General features: G+C 38.0%; 2 long non-coding RNA genes across 2 annotated transcripts in view; one reads left to right on the forward strand and one right to left on the reverse strand.

Moving 5' to 3' along the window:
• Positions 1–1,332: 1,332 nt before the first annotated feature.
• On the reverse strand, positions 1,333–27,363 carry LOC130541773 (uncharacterized). The gene is made up of 5 exons (XR_008955891.1): positions 27,165–27,363; positions 25,631–25,776; positions 14,151–14,269; positions 9,953–10,117; positions 1,333–1,503 (listed from the first exon to the last, which is right to left on the reverse strand). It is a non-coding gene; the product is annotated as an uncharacterized LOC130541773 (long non-coding RNA).
• Positions 8,278–27,435, forward strand: part of LOC134731001 (uncharacterized) — a 212,142-nt gene continuing 192,984 nt past the window's right edge. The window contains exon 1 of the long non-coding RNA XR_010113018.1: positions 8,278–8,934. This is a non-coding gene — a long non-coding RNA (uncharacterized LOC134731001). The remainder of the gene's footprint in view (positions 8,935–27,435) is intronic.

The following is a 27,435-nucleotide window of genomic DNA, read 5'->3' on the forward strand; positions in this document are numbered from 1 at the left end:
GAAAGCAAAAAAACAAAAAAAAACAACAACAACAACAACAAAAAAAACTACACACACAAAATTTCAGCAAATTGAATTTAAAGATCTAATTGGCCTTTGTTAGCTATTTATGCACTGGGCAGCATTTCTCCTAAAGATTTAGATAAGGAACTCCTACGGACATGGCAGAATGGTTGGTTTTTATCAGATAGCTTGAGCAGGAATAAGGAAATGCATAATACAAAAAGCAGATTGGCTGACATCAGGTTATTTCTGGTTATTTTCCTTATTAGTGTTAAAGCAGAGGGGATTTCCTCATTCATGCTGGCTAAAACTGGCCTGTGTGGGAATTTGGCTATGATCCGTCTCCTGATTTCTCAGAAGATCAGATAAACAATGTGGTTTTGGTTTGATGATGTGGAATCTTAGCGTAAGTGGCTCCATTTTGATTTTGTCCGTTCTGTTGGGGCTCAGCCCAAAACAATGACCTCCCATAAATTTCAGTTCACAATCCTCAACACAGCAGAGAGGAAAGTTCCACCGTTAACTCTATTTTCCAGATAAGGAAATCGAGATGAAAAAGGTTAAGTAACCTGTCTGAGGTCCAAAGGTAGCAAGAAGATTTCAGATTCTAAAGTCACATGCCTAACTCTTCATATGTACTGAATGTGTATTACATGTCTGGCTTTTTGCTCAACAGTGGAATTATGTAAATGACTAAGACTGACTGTCCTCTCTGGGACCTTTTCTTGTGTACCCAATGATTTAGCAATTTAGTTCAGGTGGTGTAATAAAGAGAAATAAAGCCAGTAACAGAAAGCCAGTAATAAAAGGAATCTTAATGTTCGTTAATCGCAACTGATTAGTTAAAAAGGAGAGGGGGAGAAACCTGCCTGGAAAGAGAGCAGAGAAAAGAGAGGTAAAAATATCTGTGTGTCTATGATAGGATGAGCTAACCAGACTAATGGTAATGTAGTGTTTATGATAGGACATCCTGGAGAATAAAGAATAATTGTATGTATTAAATACCTGATACACTGAAAGCTACATGTTATAACGTGTATTAGTTTTTATAATTCTCATGACAAACTTATGAAGTGGGTATATAATGGTCCTATTTTACAAATATGAAGAACATGAGATGGGTATATAATGATTCCATTTTATAAATAAGAAAAATATAAGGTTTGATTGGTAACTTGTGACCATATATAAAACAGTAAAATCTGTCATGATCATGTCTCTTCCCTCCCTTTAACTAGTAACCTTAGTTAAAACTTTCTGTTGCAGATTAGAAATAAGTATTTGAAACCATGGCAACCCCAGAAACATTTAGAACACAATAAATGTATGTGGGATACAAGTGTATCCAAGAACACAGTGTAATTTGGGACAAGAAGGTTTGAGCAGCACTTCGTTGGAGGATTCAAGAGCTTAAGTGAAGGCTTGAATAAGAGCTCCCAGGTAGACAAGCTAGGGTTTCTTCAAAAACGGAAAAAACAGTTTCTCTGTAAAGTTGGCAATCTGTAGAGAAAGGATTCAGCGAGTTACCCTGTCAACTTCAATTTTGCAATTTGTCTTTCTGGTACTTAACAACAACAATAATTACTATTTGTTGAGCACAAACAGGGCAAAACGCTATGTTGACTTCTTTTCATACCTCACCTGGAATCCTTTCAATTCAGGTGAGAATCATCTTCTGTTTTGTAGATGAAAAAGCTGTGGCTCAGAGACTTTATGTGGCTTGCCCAATTTGCTAAGGGTTAATAGAGCCAAGATTAAACTCATATTTTTTTTTCCATTAGACCATCTTATAGTCATCTGATTCTTATTTCATCTTACCATGAGAAACCAATGGACCACACTGAGCTGATGTGATTCCAGTCAAAAGCAGATAAATTGTGCGTCAGTTGACATGCAGCCTTGTTTATGCTAAAAGTGGCAAGAAATAGCTGGGTTTCCTGAGGTACTGAAATTGGTGTTGGATCTCTATCCTTCTCCATTAGTGATTTGTATTGGGACTAGATTCTAAACATTTCTCTGTGTTTTGATTTAATGATCTGTAACACAAGGATGTTGGATTAGAAATCTAAAATCCATCACAGCTCTGTGATGGTTTGACTCTTAGCTTCTATCTTCTGTTTCCTACAGGACTAAACACCTCAATAGCCTAGGTGTTATGGATTTTAGGTTCTGGGCTGGTGATTTTTGGAGACCTACCTAAAGAAAAGAGCATCTTCTGTTCTTAAGGGCAGCTTGTCTCTTTCCTCCCTCAAGATGTGCTTAAAGTGTTTCTCATGCTGAAGAGATGAATGAGCAACTCCTAGTTATCTTTAGGTTACCTGACTTTGTGAGCTTATCAGTTTGTCCTGTTTGATAGTTCCACTGTCCTAAACAGTAAGTTGGACTTTGTGGCTTTGTAGCTTCCTCACAAATCATCACATTTGAAAACCGGAAATATAATAGAAAAAATTATCTCTTATTCCCAAGAGATAAGAAAAAGCTCCAAGAAGCTCGTTTGTTGAAAAGCACTTAAGAACACGTTTTAGGGATCCTCAGAAATCCACATTCCACCCTGACTCCACATCTACCAAGCAGAATCTGAAGGAGTTCAGTCTGCTTTCTCTCCTCCACACTCAACTGATAATGCAAAAATGTCGGAGTTGAAGCAGCTGTGGCATGCCTCTATCAAGCTGTCTCGGAATTGGAAAGTGGGAAGAGGCATTTCAGAGAGTCAAGATATAATCTAGGGTTCAAACTGAACCAGGTCTCTAGCCAGATCCAGGCTTGGTCAGCGTCTGAACATGGCAGCCAAGTTTCCATCAGCTTTGCTATAATTAACATCTGTATAGAGAATCATTTCTTAGTCATAGAAAATGAAACAAAATAGGAAGTTAACTAGCTGTTAGAGCTTAGATTTCATTTCTGGATAAATCAGTAGTCATCTCACAAAGATATTCTTTTTGTGCATAATCTCAAACCAGCTAAAAGAAATGGGATGAAATAAGAGAAGGTCTGTTAGCAGCTGCTCTTAAATTTCCCTCTGTTGTCAGGACTTGTCTTAGTTTGGGTTTTGAACTCTTTTAAGTAGTGGTTGCCATTTTCAACTTTAGATAACCCCATAAATCTGGAAATAGTTAATGTGATTCATCTGGGAATCAGTTATTGTAATGACCTGTGTCCAAATGTCGGTTTTATAGTCATACCTATTCCAAGAGCTGTGTTCTGTGAAAGGATGGCAAGTCATGGTTTCTGCAAACCTGAGTCACTATTTCTACCTATATAAAGCCTGTGATTTAACCTGAGTTTGAATTTGGCTTTTCTTTAAGGCTCCATGCTAAGTTAGGACTGCTGGGGTGGAGATTAGGGTTACAGTAGGGGAGGAAGGACTTTTGCTCATTGAGATGAGTAAAAAGTGGATCAGCCATTAGTAAGAAGACATTTTGATTGTTACAAGGTTACAAATGTTTCAAAGAGTTATTTTTGTAAGCTCCCTTTGTGATATGAAACCTGAGGCATTTTTTTCCCTGAAGATAAAAGACAGTAAGAGTTTTAGCAATGCTGACACACCTTCTCCTCTTCCTCTTCAAAAACTTCATCGCCTTCATCTCAGTTCATCAAAAATAAATTGAGGCTCTGTTCTGTAAAAAGCTCCCCTCTGAGAGGTTATAGATATGAAGAGGACAGAGTGCCTGCTCTCAGGGCTCACAGTGTTGTGGGGAAGACAGACATGTATACATGTAATTCTCAATCAGGGTGAACTAGGATGAGTGCAGAAGTCATTTCCTCTTGGAATCCTTCTCTGGCTTCCCAAATGTGAGTTTTTGACCCCATAATACTGTGCTTGTGGCCAAGAATGCCTGTTGCCAATGGGTATCCATTCTTCCCTTCTTTTTAGAACCAGAACTTCAATTTTATTTGGGGTAACTTTGTACATACTACAATAATATATTTCCCAGTATCTTTTGCAACTACATGTGACCATGTGACTAATTTTTGGCCAGTAAAATGTGAGTGTAAGTACTGTATGGGAGCTACCAAAGGGACCTGACTCAGTGAGGAGGACTTCCCCTTTTGTGTTCCTCCTTGTAATGGCCTATCCTGTAAGATGTGTTGGCTGGGTATCCACGAGCTACTATAGCTTGGTCTATGAGATGACCTTGAGCATGGAAGCCATGTATTGAGGATATCAGAGCAGAAAAACAGGAATGTCATCATCTGTAACACCGAATGTTGGATTAGAAATCTGAAGTCCGTCATAGCTCTGTGATGCTTTGACTCTTAGCTTCTATCTTCCATTTCCTATGGGACTAAACACCTTAACAGCCTGTGTTATGGATTCCTGAGAACTTAGTGGAGATGCCCTATCAGACCAGAACTATTCTACTGGCAATAATTTTTACATGAGAGAGAAATGTATTTATATATTTTATAAGTTATGTTGGGTTTTCTTTTAAGTGCAGCTGTGAACCCCAAATATCTGACAGGTCTCAATCAGTTTAGGAAGTTTATTTTGCCAGGGTTAAGGATGGGCCCATGACAGAGCTTCAGGTGGTCCTGATGACATGTGCCCAACATGGTTGGGGCACAGCTTGGTTTTATACATTTTAGGGAGATATGAGACATCAATCAGTATGGGTAAAATGTAATTGGTTCTGTCTGGAAAGGCAAGACAACTCGAAGCGGGGAGAGGGCTTCCAGGTCACAGGTAAATGAATGACAAATAGTTGCATTCTTCTGAGTTTCTGATTAGCTTTTCTAAAGGAAGCAATCAGATATGCATTTATCTCAGTGAGCCTAGGGATGACTTTGAGTTCTGTCTGTCCTCTGTCTCCTTATGGGCAAATTGTGAGACAGGTACGTGGCTATCTTTTTTAGGCACAGAATGGGAGGCAGGTTTGATTAGCTTTTCTAAAGGAAGCAATCAGATATGCATTTATCTCAGTGAGCCTAGGGATGACTTTGAGTTCTGTCTGTCCTCTGTCTCCTTGTGGGCAAATTGTGAGACAGGTACGTGGCTATCTTTTTTAGGCACAGAATGGGAGGCAGGTTTGCCTTAAGCAGGTCCCAGCTTGACTTTTCCCCTTCATTTAGTGATTTTGAGATCCTGAGATTTATTTTCCATTCACATGGCCAAACCTAATCATAACTCATATGTCTGACATAAAACTTAACACACTGTATTTGCTTATTTGGTTTTCTAATTCTCCATATAGAGGGACTTTATTTTTACATTTATTTATTCATTTATTTATTTTCAGACAAACTCTCACTCTTTCGCCCAGGCTGCAGGGCAGTGGCATGATCTTGGCTCACGGCAACCTCCACCTCCTGGTTTCAAACAATTCTCATGCCTCAGTCTCCCCAGTAGCTGCACCACCATGCCCAGCTAATTTTTTGTATTTTTAGTAGAGGCGGGGTTTTACCATGTTGCCCAGGCTGGTCTCAAACCCCTGAGCTGAGGCAATTCACCTGCCTGGGCCTCCCAAAGTGCTAAGATTGCAGGTATGAACCACCACACCCAGCTGGGACTTCAATCTCATTAAAAGAATAGGCCTTATTTTTTTAGTCCTCTTTGTGAAGATTTATGTATTAAATTAGCACGTACAGGAGTTCACTCTGAACGTGTAGTGGGTGAACAGGGCCAGGAAAGATAATCTTCAAAATTGGGAGGACCGTGTTATGTCCAAAACATTATCTGAACGGGGACTTGAAGGGTATACTGGATCGTAGGAATTCACAGGCAGAAGGCTAAGGACTCCTAAAAGGAAGAAACTGCACCAACAGTGGCTCAGAGGCAGGGTCAAGGAATCAGTTGAAATTTGAGGAATAAAGAATGATAAGAACTTGCTTTAAGAGAGTATGCCAATTATTTATTAATTTGCTCTTAGCTTGATTCCCTTTATTCTGTACTCTGCTATGTATTTTAGGGAAGTTTGGATCCTGTAAGCTGTATTTTCAAAGTGCTCTTTCTGGGAAGCACCGGAAAAAGATTGAAAGTCAGAAGGAGGAAATAAATTCTCTTCTTTATTCTGGTTTCTGGCTACTACTCTTACAGTAGTGGCGGTGGCAAAGCAAACAGTGGTGAAAGAATAGGTGCAAGCAACAGAGGTGAAGGTGGCCCTGCAGAGGCAGTGCCACCACGGTGGTGACTCCAGTGGCAGCAGCAGCCAGGGAGAGAAAGATCCTGGGTCCCCACTCGGGAAGCTCAGAAAAAACAAGAGCAGGCTCAGCAGCGCAGAGCCCTTTGCCTCTGGGTTATGCACTTGTTCTGCAGCCAGGGTAGTAGCACTTTCACCAAAAGTCTTTAACTCATGAGTGCCCTAACCTTTTTTGCTTTTCTTTCTTTTTTTGAGACAGAGTCTTACTCTGTCACCCAGGCTGCAGTGCAATCGTGCAAACATGGCTTTCCACAGCCTCCACCTCCTGGGCTCAAGCAAACCTCCCACCTCGGGCTCTGGAGTAGCTGGGACTACAGGTGTGTGCCACCATTCCCAGCTCATTTTTATTTCATTTCATTTTATTTATTTATTTATTTTTAGTAGAACTAGAGTCTCCCTATGTTGCACAGTCTGGTCTCAAATTCCCAGGCTCAAGCCATCCTTCTGCCTTGGCCTTCCAGAGTGCTGGAATTACAGGAGTAAATGAGTAAATGAGTAAACCACTGTGCCTGACCATTTCTTCCCTTTTAAAAATGGAGTTTATGATGATTGAGACCCTTAATTTTAACGTAATAAACTTTATCATTCTTTTATCCTTCAATAAAAGTCTTTCGATAATTTTTTGTGAAATAATTTTCTACACCAAGATGGTAAAGATAGTCTTCCATATTTCCTTCTAAAAGTTTTACAGGATTGCCTTTTATATTTGGCAATAAGTTATGAACATTGACTAAATTGATTTCAGTTAAATTGAAAATTGATTTTTTGATTGGATGAGATGGGGATTCAATGTCATTTTCAGTCATATGAGTTTAAACTTGCTCCAGCATACTTACTAAAAAGCTTTTTCTTTCCAATGGTTCCATAATTTCATCTCTGTCATATATTTACTATCCCTACATGTATGAGTTTACTTTTGAACTATCTATTCTACTTGATATTGTTTATTTACAATTATCTGTGCTAATACCACACAATCTTAAATATCATAGTTTTATAATAAGTCTTGTGTATTAGTTAGAGTTTTCCAGAGAACTAGAAGCAACTGTGTGTGTGTGTGTGTGTGTGTGTGTGTGTAAATATCTATCTATCAAGAGATTTTAAGAAATTGTGAGGGCTGGCAAGTTTAAAATATGCAGGGCAGGCTGGCAGGCTAGAGATTCAAGATCCTGGGAAGAGCTGATGTGGCAGTTCTCAAGTAGGAAGGCAGTCTGAAGGCAGAATTTCTTCTTCCTTAGGAGTCCTCAGTCCTTTTAACTTAAGGCCTTCAACTGATTAGATGAGGTTTACAAACATTATGGAGAATAATCTGCTTTATTGAAAGTCTACAAATGTAAATGTTAATAATATCTAAGAAAATACCTTCACAACAATATCGAGACTAGTGTTTCTTTGACCGATCATCTGGGCACCATAGCCAAGCCAAGCTGATATAAAATAAACCATCACAATCAATATTTGGTAGAAAATTCTCCTCACATTTTTCTTCTTCTTTGAGAATCTTGGCTACCCTTAAACTTTTACATTTTCATAAATAATTTAAAATCAACTTGCCAATCCCAGAAAATACCTTAGAAATATTTTGAAAGAGATTGTCCTGAATCTGTAGTTCAATTCAGATTTATTGAAAAGCAGATGTGGGATACGAGAGGACAAGATGAGTCAAGTAGGACTTTAAGGTATTTATCCTGAGCAAGAGAAAGGATGGTTAGGACAGGTTTAGGAAAGAAGACCTAGAGTTTGCTTCTGAACATACTGAGTGGGACATATAAATTTGGAAGTTGTTAGCAAAAAATGGCAGTGAAAGTCATGAAATTGGATGGGATCCTCCAGAAATGGATGCAGAAAGAACAGAAATAGTGATAGGATTAAGCCTTCAGCATTCAGTGTTTAGAGATCTGCAAGATAAGGAGGACCTAAAAAAAGAAAACCAAGTACAGTTACTGAGTTAGGAAAACCAAGAAAGTGTGGTTTCCTAAAAAGCTGTGCTAGAAAAATATTTCAAAGAGGGGAGAGTGACCATTAATCCAAAGCCTACTGATAAATCAAATAGGCTAAATACATCATCATTGATTAGGTTTAAGGCAGTGCAGATCATTGGGTATTTTGGTAACGTGGTGGGGGCTGTATCATCTGACTAGAGTGAATTTTAGAAAAAGTGGATTGAGGGGAATTATAGACTACATTTTCTATAAATTTTATACTATAAAATCACAACAAAGTGGTGCTTCAGGAGACTGCAGTATCCTGGAAGATGGTGGTTTTTGTTATTTGTTTAGATGAGAAAAATATTTCTAGACAGAAACAATAACTGATAATTCATGAGAGAGGGAAGAATCGATAAAGCATGTCTCTAGGTAGTCTAGCTTTTAATATTTGCCCTATGTATTTTACTCTCATAAAGGAATTTTTATAGCAATAGCTTTCTATGTAATTTATTCTCTGCAGTTACACTGTAAACTCTTTGTAGGCAGGAATGAGGATTAAACTTTATGCTTGGTGGTCAGTAATAGGAGTCTGTAGTTGATTAATTGATTAGTATCATAGAGTGTTAATGATTATGGGATGCCTAATGAATTAATGGCTCCCAAGGGCTTTGTAAAGCTGAAGCTAGGAGTGGGGCTAATTATTCTTAAACATGAATGGATGGCGCTTTTTTTTTTTTTTTCGAGACAGGGTCTCATTCTGTCACCTAGACTGGAGTGCAATGGCATGATCTCAGCTCACTGCAACCTCCACCTCCCAGGCTCAAGCAGTTCTCCTGCTTCAGCTTCCCAAATAGCTGGGACTACAGGTGAGCATCACTACCACCCGGCTAATCTTTGTATTTTTAATAGAGACAGGGTTTCACCATGTTGGCCAGGCTGGTCTTGAACTCCTGACCTCAAATGCTCCACTCACCTCAGCCTCTCAAAGTGCTTGGAGTACAGGCATGAGCCACGGAGCCTGGCCCAAAGGGATAGCTCTCTAATGATGGGATTTTAGAAACCTGTAGCAAGGGATTAGGAGAATGGGACAGGAATTCATCCTAGTCTTTACCACACGTTCTGACTAAAATAACATGTTTCCTGTCATTAATGCAAATAACTACTAAGCTCTCCTTGTGAATGATTGAATGATAAAACTTAGCATTGCTAGTCATAAGCATAAATAAGCAGACATGCAGTATACCAGAGCTTCAGTGACAGATTTGCCAAGCCTACTTGCACATTAAGAAAGCAATATTCACACCTCTATTCCCTGGGATGATTCACTTCCTAAACAAAGTCCCCCTGATATGCTTTCTTGAAGAACAGAGCTTTGTCACTGACTTACAATTGGAGTGGTAGGCCCTAGGTAGTCAGAAATTCCTTGAGTTTACCCATGACTAACAAGAGAGGTCATAATAGCAAGGCTCTCTTCCACTCCCTTCTAAAATAAATTTTCTCCTTACAGGGTCTCCAATATTTGAGAACTGACACATTCAATCTAAAAATAATCTGAGTAAAACCATCATCTAGTCCCTTTCCTTTGAGACCCATTTTTTTTTCCTCATCCACATCCTACCTATAAGGTAACAACCATCTTTAAACAGTCTGCTTTACAACTTGTTAGGGAACAAAGTGAAATATTGCTAAGGCAGGAGGGAAAGTTAAAAACTAAAAAGAAAATCTAGGATTTTGTGAAAATGTACACATTTCATTTCTGCTCTAAACATGAAATAACTTGTCCTATGGCAATATTCTGTGTAGGATAATAAGCCATATACTGCGGAGTGCTTCAGACATTGTTTCTTCCAAGGTTTATTTAATAAGCATGTCTTGATTACCTACTTTTATGAGTTTATGGATGGGTGAATAAATATTTGCCTTCCTTTTCCCACTGCCATTGCCTCAATGGAAGTGCTGATAACTGCTCCTGTGAATGAGGGTAGTAACCATTCAACTAAACTTCCTTCTTTTAATCCAGTGGCATTCACACGGATTTGCTGGCACGACCTACAAAAGAATTTTGGAAAAGCTTTTTTATCCCTTCATAGATTTCTAAACTGACACCTAGACATTTTCATTTTAAGTTTGCATAATTGCAAAACATGTAATATCTCACCTTATAAAATGGGCATTAAAGATTGTTGTATTGCTTTAAAGAATACCTTATGGAGGCCAGGCGCAGTTGCTCACACCTGTATTCCTAGCACTTTGGGAGGCTGAGGTGGGCGGATTGCCTGACCTCAGGAGTTCAAGACAAGCCTGGACAACATGGCAAAACCCCATCTCTACTACAAATACAAAGAATTAACCGGGCGTAGTGGTGCGTGCCTGTAATCCCAGCTACTTGGGAGGCTGAGGCATGAGAATCGTTTGTACCTGGGAAGTGGAGGTTGCAGTGAGCTGAGATCATGCCACTGCACTCCAGCCTGGGCGACAGAGTGAGATTCTGTCTAAAAATAAAAATAAAAGGAATACCTTATGGAATTTAAGTTCCAGAATGATTTGATATATTAAATTACAAAAATTACACCTTTCTTAAAGTATAATTCACATACCATGTAAAGAACCCATTTAAAGTATCCAATTCCCTGGACACTTTCAATAGTCTTTAGTATATTCACAGGATGGTGCAGCATCTACCACAATCTAAATTTCGAATATTTTTGTCACCCCTAAAAAAAGCTGTATACCCATTAGCAGTTTCCTCCTCCCTGCCTCCCTCCTTCATAATCTTCCCTCCCTTCAGCCCTAGGAAACTAATTTGCTTCACTTTATGTAGATTTTCCCATTCTGGACATTTCATATAAATTGAATTATACAATTATGAGTCATTTGTGACTGATTTTTCACTTAGCATGTTTTCAGAATTCATCTATGTTATAACATGTATCAATTCTTTATTACTTTTTATTGCTAAGTATATTTCATTGTATGTATCTGCCACCTTTTTTTTTTTTTTTTTTTTTAGACAAGGTCTGGCTCTATTGCCCAGGCTGGAGTGCAGTGGCATGATATCAGCTCACTGCAACCTCTGCCTCCTGGGCTCAAGCCATCCCCGCAGCCTCCCAAGTAGCTGGGACTACAGGTGTGCAACACCATGCCAGGCTAATTTTAGTATTTTTTTTAGGGACAGGGTTTCGCCATGTAACCCAGGATGGTCTCAAACTTACGAGCTCAAGTGATCTGTCCACCTTGGCCTCCCAAAGTGCTGGGATTACAGGTGTGAGCCACCGTCCCCTGCCTTGCATATACCACCTTTTATTTATTCATTCATCAGTTGAACATTTGGGTTGTTTTCAGTTTTTGACTATTTGAATAATACTACTATGAACATTCATGTACAGGTTTTTTGGGAAGCAGCTGTTCTTTTGGGTAAATACATAGCAATGAAATTGCAGGGCTATCTGGGAAGTTTATGTTCAATCTTTTGAGAAACCAAAAATAATGCTGTTTTTCAAAGCAGCTGCACCATTTTATATTTCCATCTGCAAAGTAGGGTTCTAATTTCTTCATATCTTTTTTTTGTTTGTTTTTGTTTTTTTGTTTTTTTTGAGACGGAGTCTCGCTCTATTGCCCAGGCTGGAGTGCAGTGGCCGCGATCTTGGCTCACTGCAAGCTCCGCCTCCCAGGTTCATGCCATTCTCCTGCCTCAGCCTCCTGAGTAGCTGGGACTACATGCGCCCACCACCACGCCCGGCTAATTTTTTTCTATCATTAGTAGAGAAGGGGTTTCACCATGTTAGCCAGGATGGTCTCAATCTCCTGATCTCGTGAGCCACCCACTTTGGCCTCCCAAAGTGCTGGGATTACAGGTGTGAGCCACCGCGCCTGGCCAATTTCTTCATATCTTTTCTAATATTAATCTGTCTTTTTGATTAGAGGCATCTCAACGAATGTGGAAAAGTAACTCAACTCATTGTGGTTTGGATTATGTAAAGATTAATGATGTTGAGCATTTTTTCATGCATGTGTTGCTTATTTGTATATCTTCTTTAGAGATATGTCTATTCAGATCCTTTGCCAACTTTTAAGAATTGGGCTACTTGTCATTTTATTACTGGGTTACAAGTCATTTATACATTCTGGATACAAGTTCCTCATCAAATATATGCTTTGCCAGTGTTTTCTCCCATTTCGTTTGTTGTCTTTTCACTATCATGATGTTTCAGTGTGCAACACAAAATTTTTGTTTTAACCAAATATATCTAATTTTTCTTTTGTTGCTAATGTTTTTGGTGTAGCATGCAAAAATATATTGCCAAACCCAAGGTCATAAAGATTTTACTCCTAAGGTGGCTTCTAAAGTTTAATAATTTTTGGCTTTTACATTAAATCCATAATCAACATTAATTCTTGTGTACGTGTGGCATAGAGGCTCTCCTCCATTCTTTTGCATGTGGATATACAGGTGTCCCAGCACCATTTGTTGCAAAGACTTTGTTTCCCATTGAATTATCTTATAACCCATTGTTAAAAGTCAACTAACAAAAATGTAACCAAATGTGAAGTGGTGGTGTTTTTCTTTTTTTGTAGACTTTTAATTCATTCTATTTAAATAGCTATTCTTGTGCCATTACCACTATTCTTGATTAGTATAGCTTTGTAGTAAATTTTGAAATTGGGAAGTGTGAGTCCTTCAATTTGACCTTCTTAGTAAGCATGGTTTTGGCTAGTCTGGGTTCTTTGGATTTCCAGAAACATTTTAGGGTCAGTTTATCAATTTCTGAAAAAATCCAGCTGGGATTTTGATAGGGATTGTGTTAAATTTGTAAATAAACTTGTTGAGTATTTCTATATTTTCAATATTAAATGTTACAATACATAAACATAGGATGTCTTTCCATTTATTTAAAAGTTTCTTGCAACACAATGTTTTGTTGCTTTAAGTATACAAGTCTTACACTACTTTGTTAAGGTCTTTTCCTAATCATTTTTTATGCTATTATGAAAGAATTTTTTCTTTAATTTCATTTTGTATTGTTCATTGGTAGCACAGAGAAATACAGGTAATTATTGTATATTGATTTTATATACTACAACCTTTCTGATTATGAGTTCATGAGTTTGAGTAATTTTTTAGTGGATTCTTTAGAATATTCTATATACAAGATCAAGTCATATTCAAATAGAGATAGTTTTCTTTCTTTCTTTCATTTGGGATGCTGTGTATTGCTTTTACTTACCTAATTTCTACAGCTAGACCCACCACACAATGTTGAAGAGAAGTAGCTAGGGCAGATTTCAATGTCTTGTTCCTGATTGTAGGGGAAGAGTTTCAACCTTTTCTCATTAAGTGTAATAGTAACCTACATGTCCTTCATGAGATTTAAAATTTTTTTCTTCTATTTCTAGTTTTCTGAATGTTTTTTAAAATCATAAAAGGATGTTAGACTCTGTTAAATGTCTTTTCTATGTCTATTGACATGATCACGTGGTTTTTGTTCTGTATTGTATAAATAAGGTTTTGCATTGATTGTTTTTCAAATATTAAACAACCTTGAATTCCTGGGATCTGTCCATGGTTTTCAAAATGTCTGTGGCTACTCATTGCCTAAACTTTAAATTAATATGACATTACAAGGCTTATCACAAATAGACTCTTGTCTAGCTAACAGTTAGGTTCTCCCTTTTGGTTCCTTAGAGCAGTCACAGGACTATTGATTGTTTTATACTATAAAGACAGTTTCAGTCTCCTTTTCTTTCTTTGTGCTACTCCTTCTGTCTATAAAGCCCTTCCCATACTCCACTCCAATTTTTTTCAGTATTATCTATAATTCCTTCATATTCTCCCTTCTCTGTAAAGAATCTCCCCACCACTTCTTAAATTTCTATGCTCTTACAGCGTGATGTATGCATCTCTAATTTAGTTCTTATTTTATGGCCCATAGTGTGATTTGCTAATTGTGTAACTGTCTCCCCTTCCAAACTGTAAACTTGTGAGCTTGGATTATATCTTCTTTCCATTTCTAATATCAGCTAGAGAGATTCAAAAGCCATTACCAAGTTAATTTGCATATTCAGATTTCTCAAGAGTACTCACCATGATCTAGGTGGGTTCTACTATCTCCTAAACTCAGGTCACTCCTCTCAAGTCTTGGAGGGTCATCGATTATCTTCTCAGAAAGGGAAACAGTATCCCCCTTGAAGAAAAACTGGGAACTAATTTTTTATATGAAAATAATATCACAAAAGATCTGGACTATTAAAAAATATTTCTCATCATTCTAATAAAATAGAATAAACTCTATCATTCCTTCAAGCCGTTTTCCGCATGTATATACATTTTCACATCAATGAAACCATAGAATACACACAATATGAAAGTCTGCTTTTCTCAATTAATATAAGAAAATGTATGTTGTTTCTTAAATATCATTTACAGCTGTAAAATATTCTGTTGAGGATGCCACCTAATTCAATTAACCATTCTCCTGTCCTCAAATATTTACTTCCTCCTTCTTTTGGGGTTTTATAAAGAACAATATGGTAAACATCTGTGTGCATGTAAGTTCTTGCTTGCTTTCTTTTTTTTTTTTTTTTTGAGATGGAGTCTTGCTCTGTTGCCCAGGCTGGAGTGCAGTGGCGCGATCTCGGCTCACTGCAAGCTCTGCCTCCCGGGTTCACGCCATTCTGCCTCAGCCTCCCGAGTAGCTGGTACTACAGGTGCCCACCACCACGCCAGCTAATTTTTTGTACTTTTAGTAGAGACGGGATTTCACCATGTTAGCCAGGATGGTCTCGATCTCCTGACCTCGTGATCCGCCCGCCTCGGCCTTCCAAAGTGCTGGGATTACAGGCGTGAGCCAGCGTGCCCAGCCAAGTTCTTGCTTTCATTTGGATTATTACTTCAGGCTAGATTGATTTCTCAAATTAGTGGAATTAACTAGGGTCAAAGGATATAGTTAAATTACCATTTTTTAAAAAAACAGTACTTTTTTTTTCTAAATTTCAGGGTCAGAGAGAGATATAGCTAGTAGGACATTTTTAGAAATTCTTCATTTATTAGATGGGGGAATTGAGAATCTCAGAAACAAATTGATTTGCTCAGTGTTGTACATTTAATGATACAATAGATTAGGATCGAGATTATATTATACAATAAAGTGGAACAAAAACCAATTTGAGCATATTAAACAACTTGTTTTTGTTTTTTAAAAATCCATTCCAATCTCTTTAAAATATAGACACTGAATTAAATAGGCACTAAAAGCATCTTGACTCTTGGCTGTTATTTTTATAGTAAGCATATTTTGGACAAAGAGGTAAGTTATATTTTGTACACTTTAGCAAATTAGGGCTGGACGACAGAGGAGAAGGGCATACAAATATAAGAAAAGACAGAAATTATATTTCTTTAATTTTCTAAGTGAAAAAGGAAGTAGCATATTTGAGTAATGTAGAAAATGATAGATGATATCCTATTTGGTATTATGTCATATTCTGTTAAAGTTAATTTTGATCAAAATTTAGCAAATCACTTCTCATATACCTTTTATATGTCTAGTGGTAGAGGGGGCCAAGAATCGTTGTTGTTGTTGTTGCTGTTTGTATGTAATGTCAGAGTGTCATGTACTTCTTTTTATTTTTTATTTTTTTGAGACGGAGTCTTGCTCTGTCACCCAGGCTGGAGTGCAGTGGCGCAATCTCGGCTCACTGCAAGCTCTGCCTCTCAGGTTCACGCCATTCTCCTGCCTCAGCCTCCCGAGTAGCTGGGACTAAAGTCACCCGCCACTATGCCCGGCTAATTTTTTGTGTTTTTAGTAAAGACGGGGTTTCACCATGTTAGCCAGGATGGTCTCGATCTCCTGACCTCGTGATCCACCCGCCTCGGCCTCCCAAAGTGCTGGGATTACAGGTGTGAGCCGCCGCGCCCAGCCCCAGAGTGCCATGTACTTCTTGATATGCAACAATGAAATCAGAACTATATGCCATGTTTTATCACTTATATGTGTGCATAATCTTTATAAAATGAACTACAGCTAGAGAATGGACAGATATACACATATCAGCTTTATGATAAAGTTGTGACTTTTGACCAGAAAATCTCTGGATAAATATCTGCATCATAAAAAGAAATTAAATCAGAATAGTGGGTCAGGTATTCTCTTGGCACATTGGATAGTTGTGATTAGGAAAACTTGGTAAAAAAAAAAAAAAAAAAAAAAAAAGGACCTTGTGAATCATTGAAAACAAAATGAGAGAGAGTATATAACTTTTCAGGAGACAATAAACATCATAAGCATCCATTCATATGTTCACTCATGAAAGTATATACTAATTAAACATATCGATTTATAGCCTTCTAAGTGCAATGTTGTGTGCTAACTCTGTAGAAGCATGTTAGAAGATATGTTGAATTGATGCTCAGAGACTTGTTCTAGATTACCTAGTTTAAAGTAAGAATTAAAGCAGCTACTGTGATGTAGAAAAAATATAACAAAATCTATTTGGATATCCTTGTTCTGAAAGACCCTTCCTTACTCATTTTTCAAAACGTATCATTTCTTCAGAGCATTAAATTCTAATTCTTGTGATCGAGTTGCTACTTCTGTTTATTTGTTTTGTTTTGTTTTCACTTCGTTTTAGGATTCGGAACATATTATGGCCACTTTGACGTATCTGTATACCAGGTGTCATTATAAAACATTCACATATTACAACTTAGGGTATTGGCCACTATAATCCTTATTGTCTGTATCTTACTACTTCACACACCCTACTCAAGCTTCTATGAATAGGCAGGTGATAGCATAGAGAAGAGAAACAAACTAGGTGATTATAATTGATAAGTGAGCAGTAAGATGCTCAAAGTGATTAATGCACTAATAAGAAGTATGTATCTGATTTAGAGCAGAGACTGTCTGCCACATCCTCACTTCCTGCATCGTCCACCAATGCTTTCATACCCTAGACCTGCAGATAGGCAAGAGAAGATGGCATAGTTATGTATTAGCGATGGAAAGTAACTGAGAAAAAATCAGCAAAGTCACAGAACAGGAAAGGGGTTTTGCTACTACAGGAATCCTACAAACTTCAGGGAGAGAGAGAGACACAGAGAGAGGAAAGAGAGAGAGAGAGAATAACTAAGCTTAGAGATCAAGCAAGGAGAGGTTTTTGTTTTGTTTTGTTTTTATCAGTAGGTCTCTGTATTAGGCAGCCCTCTTTGAGACAGAAAACCCAATTCAAAATTATTTAAGAAAAGAAAAATTTCTTGTTTATGTACTGGCAAATTTCACCTAGGGTTTTCTTCGTGATGGCTAGATTGAGAAACTCGAGTGATGTTATTAGGATTCTGTTTCTCCCTTCCTATCTTGACTTGACTCAGTTGACTTCTTTTGAAGACAGTCTCTCCCTTGTCCTCAGATATGGAACAAAATGGTGAGAGGCATTTCCCTATCACAATGGAAAACTGGCTGCCTCTATTCCAAAAATTATTTAGAAATTTTCAGAATTTAAACTCATTAGCATGGCTTGGAACTTTCTCATCCCTAACGCAATCCCTGTGACCGGAATAATGATGGTAATACTAAGAGTAAAGGGAAGAGACAGATCCTACTGATTATTAAAAAGTTATAGTCTGATGGTGAATGAGTGTTGTCAGGAATAGAGGTCAAGATGGCTGACGAGAGGCATTTCAAGCACATCTCATCCACTTAGAACAACCAAAATAGTGTGTAGACAATCACACTTTGAATACATTATCCAAGAGGGACAAAGAAATGCAACAGAAAAGCAACAGGAAACACCAAAAATGAGGAAGGAGAAGGAAAACAGGCAGCCTGCTTGGCCAAAAACAACTAGGAGTTGGGAGTGACTCTCTAATCTGGGGAGAGGGTGAGTGAGAGTCTTTCAGTGGTCCACATTCCCACTGGAGGATTGTGCAGTCCAGGCCGTGGGAGAGCATCTTGGCCCTCCCAAATCCTAAAACTAAGGGAGCTGCTGGGAGACTATGAGAAGGAACCGCCCTAGGGAGGGAACATACCTTAGGTCCCACTCCCTTTATGAAACCTAAGCAGCTGTAGCAAGACACCATTTTCTATTGTAAATTTTTAACAGACTGTGCACTGTCCTGTGATCTAACAGTACTGGTACTAGGCATTAGGGAAACTTGGACTACTGCTTATAGAACTGGGCACAAGGGCAGAGTGAACTTCTGCAGCCAGAACTGTGGTGTGGGCAGCAGCCACCAGACGCTGGGAAGTGGGTCCCACCCCTGAGACTTCAGCAGGATTCCAGATGCCATGGAAGCTTGATCTCTAGCTGGGCAGGGGCTCCTATGGCCGAGGGCTGAGTTGCGATCTAGTGATGGACTGTGGGGTCTGATGGTTAATCAGGTCTGTTGCAACAGCCAGGACTGAGGAGCAAGCCCCATCAGGACCAGGACATGAGAGAGATTCATATATCCCACATACTGCTCTAGACTGTGGCCACTGGGGATGGCCCCACTTTCCCCTTGCTAGGACTTCAGTGTAGCAACTGTCACCCCTCACCTGAGCTTTCTGCCAAGTACCTGATGATCGTCCTTCCCTTGTCTGTTATCGCTGGTACAGGCAATCACCATTGGGAGGTCTGAGCACAAGCCTACCCAGGCTGGCTCCATCTGGCTTTGCTCCCACTAGGAGACAAAGCACAAAATCCAGGGTCCTGAGCATTCCACAACTGAAACAGAAACGCTGACACTAAATAATGCATTGACGGAAATACAAAATACATTAGAAAGCTTCCACAATAGACTAGATCAAGTGGAAGAAATAATTTTAGAAGTTGAAGACAGGTTTTTTGAAATAACCTAGTTACACAAAAATAAAGAAAAATGAATAAAAAGAATGAACAGAGACTTTGAGGCATCTGAAACAACATAGAATGACTGAATTTATGAAGTATCACTATCCCAACCTGAAGAAAGATAAAAAATTTAGAAAAGCAATTTAATAAATGATAGATAAAACCTTACCAAGTCTAGAAAGAGATTTAGATATCCAGGAACTGTGCAAAAAGGACTTTACCACAGCATTTTAAAATTAGACTGTCTAAAGTTAAAATGAAAGAGTTAACTCTAAAAACAGCAAAAGAAAAGCAGCTAGTAACTACAAAGGAAACTCCATCATTCTCAGCAGAAACCCTATAGGCCAGAAGAGAATGGGATGATATATTAAACATGCTGAAAGAAAATACTGGCAGTAAGGAATATGATATCCAGTGAGATTAACCTTCATAAGTGAAGGAGAAATAAAGTCCCAAATAAGCAAATGCTGAGGAAATTAGTCACCACTAGAGCATCTCTAAAGAAATGCTCAAGGTAGTCCTAAGCTTGGAATCAAAAGGACATTTATCATCATGTAAACACATGAAAGTATAAAACTCACTGGTAAAACAATCACACAAAGAAGGAAAAGAAAGTCATCAAATGGCACCACTACAGAATTTGAAACCACAATTACAAACTGTAAGAGAAAAAGAAATAATTTATAAGACAAATAGAAAATGATTAACAATATGAAAGGAACAAAACCTCTCATAGTAATAATAGCCTTGCACATAAACGGATTAAGTGCTCCACTTAAAATATATAAATTGGCTGAACAAAATTAAAAAAAAACATAATTCCACTCTATGCTGCTTACAAAACTCATCTTACCGATAGGGACACTTTTAGACTGAAAGTAAAGGGGTGAAAAATATATTTCATGCAAATGGAGACCAAAAGTGAGCAGGACAAGCTTATATCAGATAAAACAGACTTTAAGTTAAAAAAAAAAAAAGAGTCATTATATAATGATAAAAATATCAATTCAGCTAAAGGCTATAATAATTCTAAATATATATGCATCCAACACTGAAGCACTCAGATTCATAAAACAAGTATTACTAGAACTGAAGAGAGAGAGAGACATCAATACAAAATAGTATTTCAACACCCCATTTACAGCATGAGACAGTTCATATAGACAGAAAATTAGCAAAGAAACATTGGTTTTAAACTGGGCTTTAGACAAAATGGATCTAACAAACATACACCATTCTACCCAAAAAGTGCATAATATACATTATTTTCATCAGCACATGGAACATTTTCTAAGACAGACCGTATCTGAAGCCACAAAATAAGTCTCAACAAATGTAAAAAACCAAAACCATATCAAGTATCTTCTCTGATCACAACATGAAAACACTAAGAATACCCAGAGGAACATTGGAAACTATAGAAATACCTGGAAAGTAAACAACATGCTCCTGAATGACTATTGGACCTACAAAGAGATTTAGATGAATTTTTTTTTTAATTGGAAACAAACAGAAATGGAAACACAACAAACAAAACTTCTGGGATACAGCAAAAACAGTGCTAAGAAAGAAGTTTATAACATTAAATGCCTACATCAAAAATGTAGAAAGATTAAAAACTAACCATCTATATACCTATATAACAAACCAGCACATTTTGCACATGTATCCCAGAACTTAAAGTAAAATAAAAATAAAAAACTAACCATCTAATGATGCACCTCAAGGAACAAACCAAACCCAAAATTAGCAGAAGTGAAATAATGATCAGAACAGAACTAGATAGAGGCAACAACAACAAAAACAGTACAAGGGATCAACAAAAAGAAAAGTTGGTTCTTCAAAAAATAAACAAAATAGATAAACTGCTAGCTAAACTAACCAAGTAAAGAAGAGAACAGATCAAAGTAAACAAAATCAGAAATGAAAAAGGAGATGTTACAACTCCTACCACAGAAACACAAAAGATCTTATGAACAACTCTATGCTCACAAACCAGAAAACCTAGAGGATAAACTCTTGGAAGCATACTACCTCCCAAGATTGAATCAGGAGGAAATAGAAAACCTGAACAGATCAATAATGAACAGAGAGATTTAATCAGTAATAAAAAATCTCTCAACATAGAAAATCTCAGGTTCAGATAGATTTACAGCCAAATTCTACCAAATGTACAAAGAAGAAGTAATACCAGTCCTCCTAAAACTTTTCCAGAATGTCCGGGAGGAGGAAACTTTTCCTAACTTGTGCTATGATGCCAGTATCACCCTGATACCTAAACCAGACAGGAACACAAGAAGAAAAGAAACTATTTTATCTCTGATGACCATAGATGTAAAAATCCTCAACAAAATAGCAATCCTGTCAACAGCACATCAAAAAAAACATATATACTATGGTCAATGAGGTTTTATACCAGGGAAGCAAGGATGGCTTAACACACATAAGTCAATAAATGTGACACTTCACATAAACAGAATCAAGGACAATAACCATATGATCATGTCAATAGATTCAGAAAAATAATTTGATAAAATTCAACATCTCCTCGTGATAAAAACCCTTAGCAAACTAGGCATAGAAGAAACATATCTCAAAATAATACAGGTAATGTAAAACAACCCCACCACTAACATCATACTGATTGGGGAAAAGTTGAACGCATTTTCTCTATGGACTGAAAAAAGACAAAGATGGTCGCTTTCACCACTCCTATTCAACATAGTGCTAAAAGTCCTAGCCAGAGCAATCACGTAAGAGAAAGAAATAAATGGCATCCAGATTGTAAAAGGGGAAGTCAAATTCTTCTTCTTTGTTGATGATATGATCTTATATCTAGAAAAACCTAAAGTCTTCACCAAATAACTTTTTGGTTTGCAAAATGAATTCAGTAAAGTTGCAGAATACAAAATCAATGTACAAAAATCAGTAGTGTGTGTATATACCAGTAACAACATAGCTAGAAAGAAATCAAGAAGGCAATCACGTTTATAATATCTACAAAAAATACCTAGGAGTAAACAACCATGAAAGATCTCTACAAAAAAAACCTATAAAAATGATTAAAGAGATAATATATGACACAAAAAAATGGAAAAACATCCTTTGCTCATGGATTGGAAATAACGTTAAAATGACCCTACTGGCCAGTCATGGTGGCTCATGCCTATAATCCCAGCACTTTGGAAGGCTGAGGCAGGCAGATCACCTGAAGTCAGGAGTTTAAGACCAGCCTGGCCAACATGGTGAAACTGCGTCACTACTAAAAATACAAAAATTAGCCGGGCCTGGTGGCATGTGCCTGTAATCCCAGCTACTCGGGAGGCTGAGGCAGTAGAATTGCTTGAACCCGGGAGGCAGAGGTTGCAGTGAGCCAAGATCGCATCACTGCACTCCAGCCTGGGTGACAGAGTGAGACTCGTTCTTCAAAAGTAAATAAATAACCATACTGCCCTACAGATTAAATGCAATCCCTATCAAAATACCAATATCATTTTTCAAAGAATTAGAAAAAAATTCTGAAATTCATATGGAACCAAAAAAGAGCTTGATCAGCCAAAGCAATCCTGAACAAAAAGAACACAGCTGGAGGCCTCACATTACTTGACTTTAAATTATATTACAAGGCTAACGTAACAAAAAAGCATGGTACTGTTATAAACATAGACATATAGATCAATGGAACACAATAGAAAACTCAGAAATCAAGCCACATATTTACAGCCAACTGATCTTCGACAAAGCTGATAATAACATATACTGGGGAAAGGAAATCTTCTTCAATAAATTATGCTGGGAAATTTGAATAGCTATATGCAGATGAATGAAACTAGACCCCTATCTCTCACCATATGCAAAAATCAACCCAAGATGAATTAAAGACTTAAATGTAAAACCTGAAACTATATGTATGAGAAGAAAACCTAGGGAAAAGCCTTGTAGACTATGGGCTAGGCAAAGCATTTATGACTAAGACTTCAAAAGCATAGGCAACAGAAAAAAAAAATAGTCAAATGGGGCTACATTAAACTAAAAGCTGCTGCACCACAAAAGAAATAATTAACAGAGTGAGGAGACAACTTGCTGAATAGGAGAAAGTATTTGCAAACTATTTGTCTAACAGGGAACTAATATCCAGAATATAAAAGAACTTACACAATTCAACAGCAGCAACAACAAATCATAATAATAAACCCATTAAAAATCGGGCAAAGGACACGAATAGACTCTTTCCAAAAGAAGACCTACAAATGGTCAACAGTCATATGAAATATGCTCAGCATCCCTAATCATCAGAGAAATGTAAGTGAAAACCACAATGGAATATCATCTTACCCCAGTCAAAATGTCTGTTATCAAAAGGACAAAAAATAACAGATGATGGTGAAAATATAGAGAAAAGAAAACTCTAATACACTGTTGGTGGACATGTAAATTAGTACAGCTCCTCTGAACAACCATATAGAGGTTTCTCAAAGAACTAAAAATAGAAGTACCATTCATTCTAGTAATCCCACTACTGGGTATCTACCCAAAGGAAAAGAAATCAATGCATCGAAATAATACCTACACTCATATGTTTATCACAACACTCTTCACAATAGAAACGATATGGAATCAACCTAAATGTTCATCAACAGATGAATGGATATAGAAAATGTGGCATATATATCCATGGAATATTATTCGGCCATAAGAAAGAACAAAATCATGTCTTTTTCATCAACATGGATGGAAATTGAGGTTATTAACTTAAATGAAACAAGCCAGACACAGAAAGACAAATATTGCATGTTCTCACCCATAAGTGGGTGCCATAAAATGTGTTCACATTTGTGCAGAGAGTTGAATGACAGATAATGGAGACTTTGAAGGGTGAGGGGGCGGAAGGAGGGAGGATGATGAGAAATTAGTTAGTACTATGTACATTACTTGGTGATGGATTCCCTAAAAGCCTTGACCGCCATGAAAATCTACACATGGCCAGGCGCCAGTGGCTCACGCCTGTAATCCCAGCATTTTGGGAGGCTAAGGCAGGTGATCACAAGGTCAAGAGATGGAGACCATCCTGGCCAACACGGTGAAACCCCGTCTCTACTAAAAATACAAAAATTAGCTGGGTGTGGTAGTACCTGCCTGTAATCTCAGCTGCTCGGGAGGCTGAGGCAGGAGAATCGCTTGAACCGGGAGGCGGAGGTTGCAGTGAGCCGAGATCGCGCCACTGCACTACAGCCTGGTGACAGAGCAAGACTCGTCTCAAAAAAAAAAAAAAAAAGAAGAAAAAAACCTACGCATTTAACAAAATTGCACATGTACGTCATAAATTTGTATGAATAAAAAATTCTTCCCTAACTCTCTATTGCTCCATACCTTTTTGTTTTGTTTTGAGATAGAGTTTCACTTTGTGGCCCAGGCTGGAGTTCAGTGGTGCAATCTCAACTCATTACAACCTCCACCTCCCAGGTTCAAGCAATTCTCCTGCCTCAGCCTCCCAGATAGCTGGGACTACAGGCACCCACCACCATGCCCAGCTAATTTTTTGTATTTTTAGTAGAAACGGGGTTTCACCATGTTGGTCAGGTTGGTCTTGAACTCCTGATCTCAAGTGATCTGCCTGCCCCAGCCTCCCAAAGTGCTGGGATTACAGGCATGAGCCACCACGCCCAGCCTCCATACTTTTCTATAAGTCTCTATCACACTATATTTGGAATTAAATTGGGTAGGAAAGTAGGGCATGTGTCTCTGCTACTAGACTCTGAGTCCCTTGAGTACCTTAAGTCCCTCACACAAGACATGGCACAGTAAAATTTAATAAATATTTACAGTATATTTTAAGAAAAGAATCGGGGTATGTAGGCCATGAGTATTTCTTTTGAGTTATTAGATATCATTCTCAGAATAATAACATTATTTTATTATTTTTATTTCACATATATATAAGATAACTGTGTCACAGAGTAGTCAGGTCTTCCTCTTTTGCCCAGGCCGGAGTGCAATGACCCAGTCATGGTACACTGCAGCCTGGACCTCAAAGGCTCAGGCAGTCCTCCCACCTCAGCCTGTGAGTAGCTAGGGACTGCAGGTGTGTGCCACCATGCCAAGCTAATTTTTTTGATTTTTACTAGGAATGAAATCTCACTATGTTGCCCAGGCTGGTCTCCAAGTCCTGAGCTCAAGTGATCCTCCCACCTCGGCCTCCCAAAGTGCTGGGATTACAGGCATGAGCCACCGTCTCCTGCTAGAACGATGATATTGGAGAGGATAGAAAGCAGTCAGGATCACCATTTCTCTTGCTACCCTCTCCTCCTACTCTTAGACTTTGGTCATTATGGTTCCTGCCAAATGTACTTTCTATATCGTTAGTCTTTAATATTCCTGAAGTTATTTGTACTGTTCTTGGATAAACATATGCTCTATATTACATACTAGACTTGATTATACTGACAGAGTTCAAAATATTATAAGCTTAGGTGCTCTTGGATTATTGACCAAGGTGATCAAATGGTAAAGGGCAATATTCACTGACTATTTGCTATATACACAACATCATTCTAAGTCTTTTGCATGTATTATTTCATTGAGTCCATTCAGAAATTCCAGATATATGATATTATTAGCTTCATTTTATAGATGAACAAATTTAGGCAAAGAGATGTTAAGGAACTTGTCTGAAGTTGCCGTCTTAGTAAGCAGAGGACCAGGATTTGAATGCAGGCAGCTGGCATCAGAACTCACATTGTTACACTATTGCTGCTCAGTAAGTCTTGAAAGCCCACAAAGCAGGACTAGACTGCAAGAAACTGAGGAGGCAGCAGGCCGGTGAAGAGTTTCTAAATGGAGGGAAGGACAAAACAATCTGCCCTTGAGTTGTAGATTGGTCACTGGAGAGAGAAGAAAAAGAGAGATCCTTCAAGACATAAGATCAAAAACCATCTGGAGAGCCAGAAGGGGAAACACCAGCAGGGAACAAAGTGTTTCCAGTATTGGGAACATATGAGTAAACCATCAGATAAGCATGGGAAGTCAGCCTGCGAAGTCAGGAGGGCTACCTCAAGAGAGAAAGGCAACAGCTTGTTATGGTTTCCTAGAGCCTACATGTATATCTAGTCTCAGTGAGCAGGGAAATTGTATTTAATGTCTGACATGTTTAGGTTCAGTCTGAACAAAATATCTCATTCCAGCATTGAAGATTGCAGACCTAAATGTCATTCCATGTGAAATAACAAACATGTATTTTTCCTTGTTGTACTTCTAATTCCAGTAATGTACCTTCTTTCTTTAAGCTCTATGCTTCCTAAATTGCACCTTCTTTGAAACAGCTCATGCTAAGATTTGAAGCTTGCTGCATCAGTTAAAGGTGTCCCTAAGCATCTGATGGATAAAGGAGGACAGTAGAAACCTCAAACAAAACTGCTGCCAATAATCAGAGGATATAAAACAATAAAACATGTATAGCGTTCTTCCAAACATCAAGGAGGCTTCTTTTCTCTTTAAAGCTGTAGTGTACACAAGATACAAAATGTAACCTCCCAAAAGAAGAAAATTTAGGTCTCTGGAAACTATATGGGAGGTCAGCAGAAAAGGGAATCATTTCTTCTCAGGCACTGCAATGACTGGAAACAGTTTATGAGGAAAATACATTTTAATCTTTTCCCTGACATTTAGTAATTGAGTATGTGTACAGTAGCTGCGCGCGCGCGCGCGCGCACACACACACACACACACACACACACACACACAGGCACAGCTTAATTTACACGGAGCTATTTTACAGTATATAATAGGACCATAGCCCTTCCAAAGGTCAGATTAATTAAAAGGTGTATTCATGGATTTTCAGAGAATTGCCTTACATAATATTATTAGTGTCATCAATATCACTTGAAATGCTGTAGAACATAACGCAGGATATACAATTAACTTTGCATTAAGATTTGAAGTGAGACGAGCACTGCCTGTGAATATCATCCCTCAATTTGTAAATCACCAGAGCGTGGTGACAATTTGGCTTGACTACAACTATGCCTGAATGAAGTACTTTTCCTTTTGAGAAAAAAGGAATCTACGAGCATGAGGACTCCCTTTTCTCCTTTTAGTTTATTTTTTTAAGTCATTTATTAATTTTCCCTTTGGTAAAAATAATTCCAGAGTTTGCCTTTTCTTTTTTCTTTTGAGGGGAAGGGGTAACTTTACAGGCAGTTTCCTTAGTCATTCTAGGCAGCCAGCCAATGAAATATAGACTAAACAACACAGAGGATATTAATTTTACCTCACTATACATGCACACAGCTAGTGATGCATAAAGTCTTCATTCCAAGACTGACACTAAAAGGGTTGTGCAACTGCCTAGATTCCAACGTCACTAACGGTTTTCTGAGGGAGTTGGAAAGAGATAAGAGAGAGACCTTGGGGAACAATTTTAAAGTGGCTCAATAGCGATCGCAGAGCCAAACTCATACCTACATCAATGTGGTGCAGAGAATCTCTAAGAATTTTTAATGCTGAATTGGAGCAAAGAAACTTCAAGTATGAACCTAAAA

This window comes from Pan paniscus, chromosome 7, assembly GCF_029289425.2.
Source record: "Pan paniscus chromosome 7, NHGRI_mPanPan1-v2.0_pri, whole genome shotgun sequence".
In the NCBI taxonomy this organism is placed as follows: domain Eukaryota; kingdom Metazoa; phylum Chordata; class Mammalia; order Primates; family Hominidae; genus Pan; species Pan paniscus.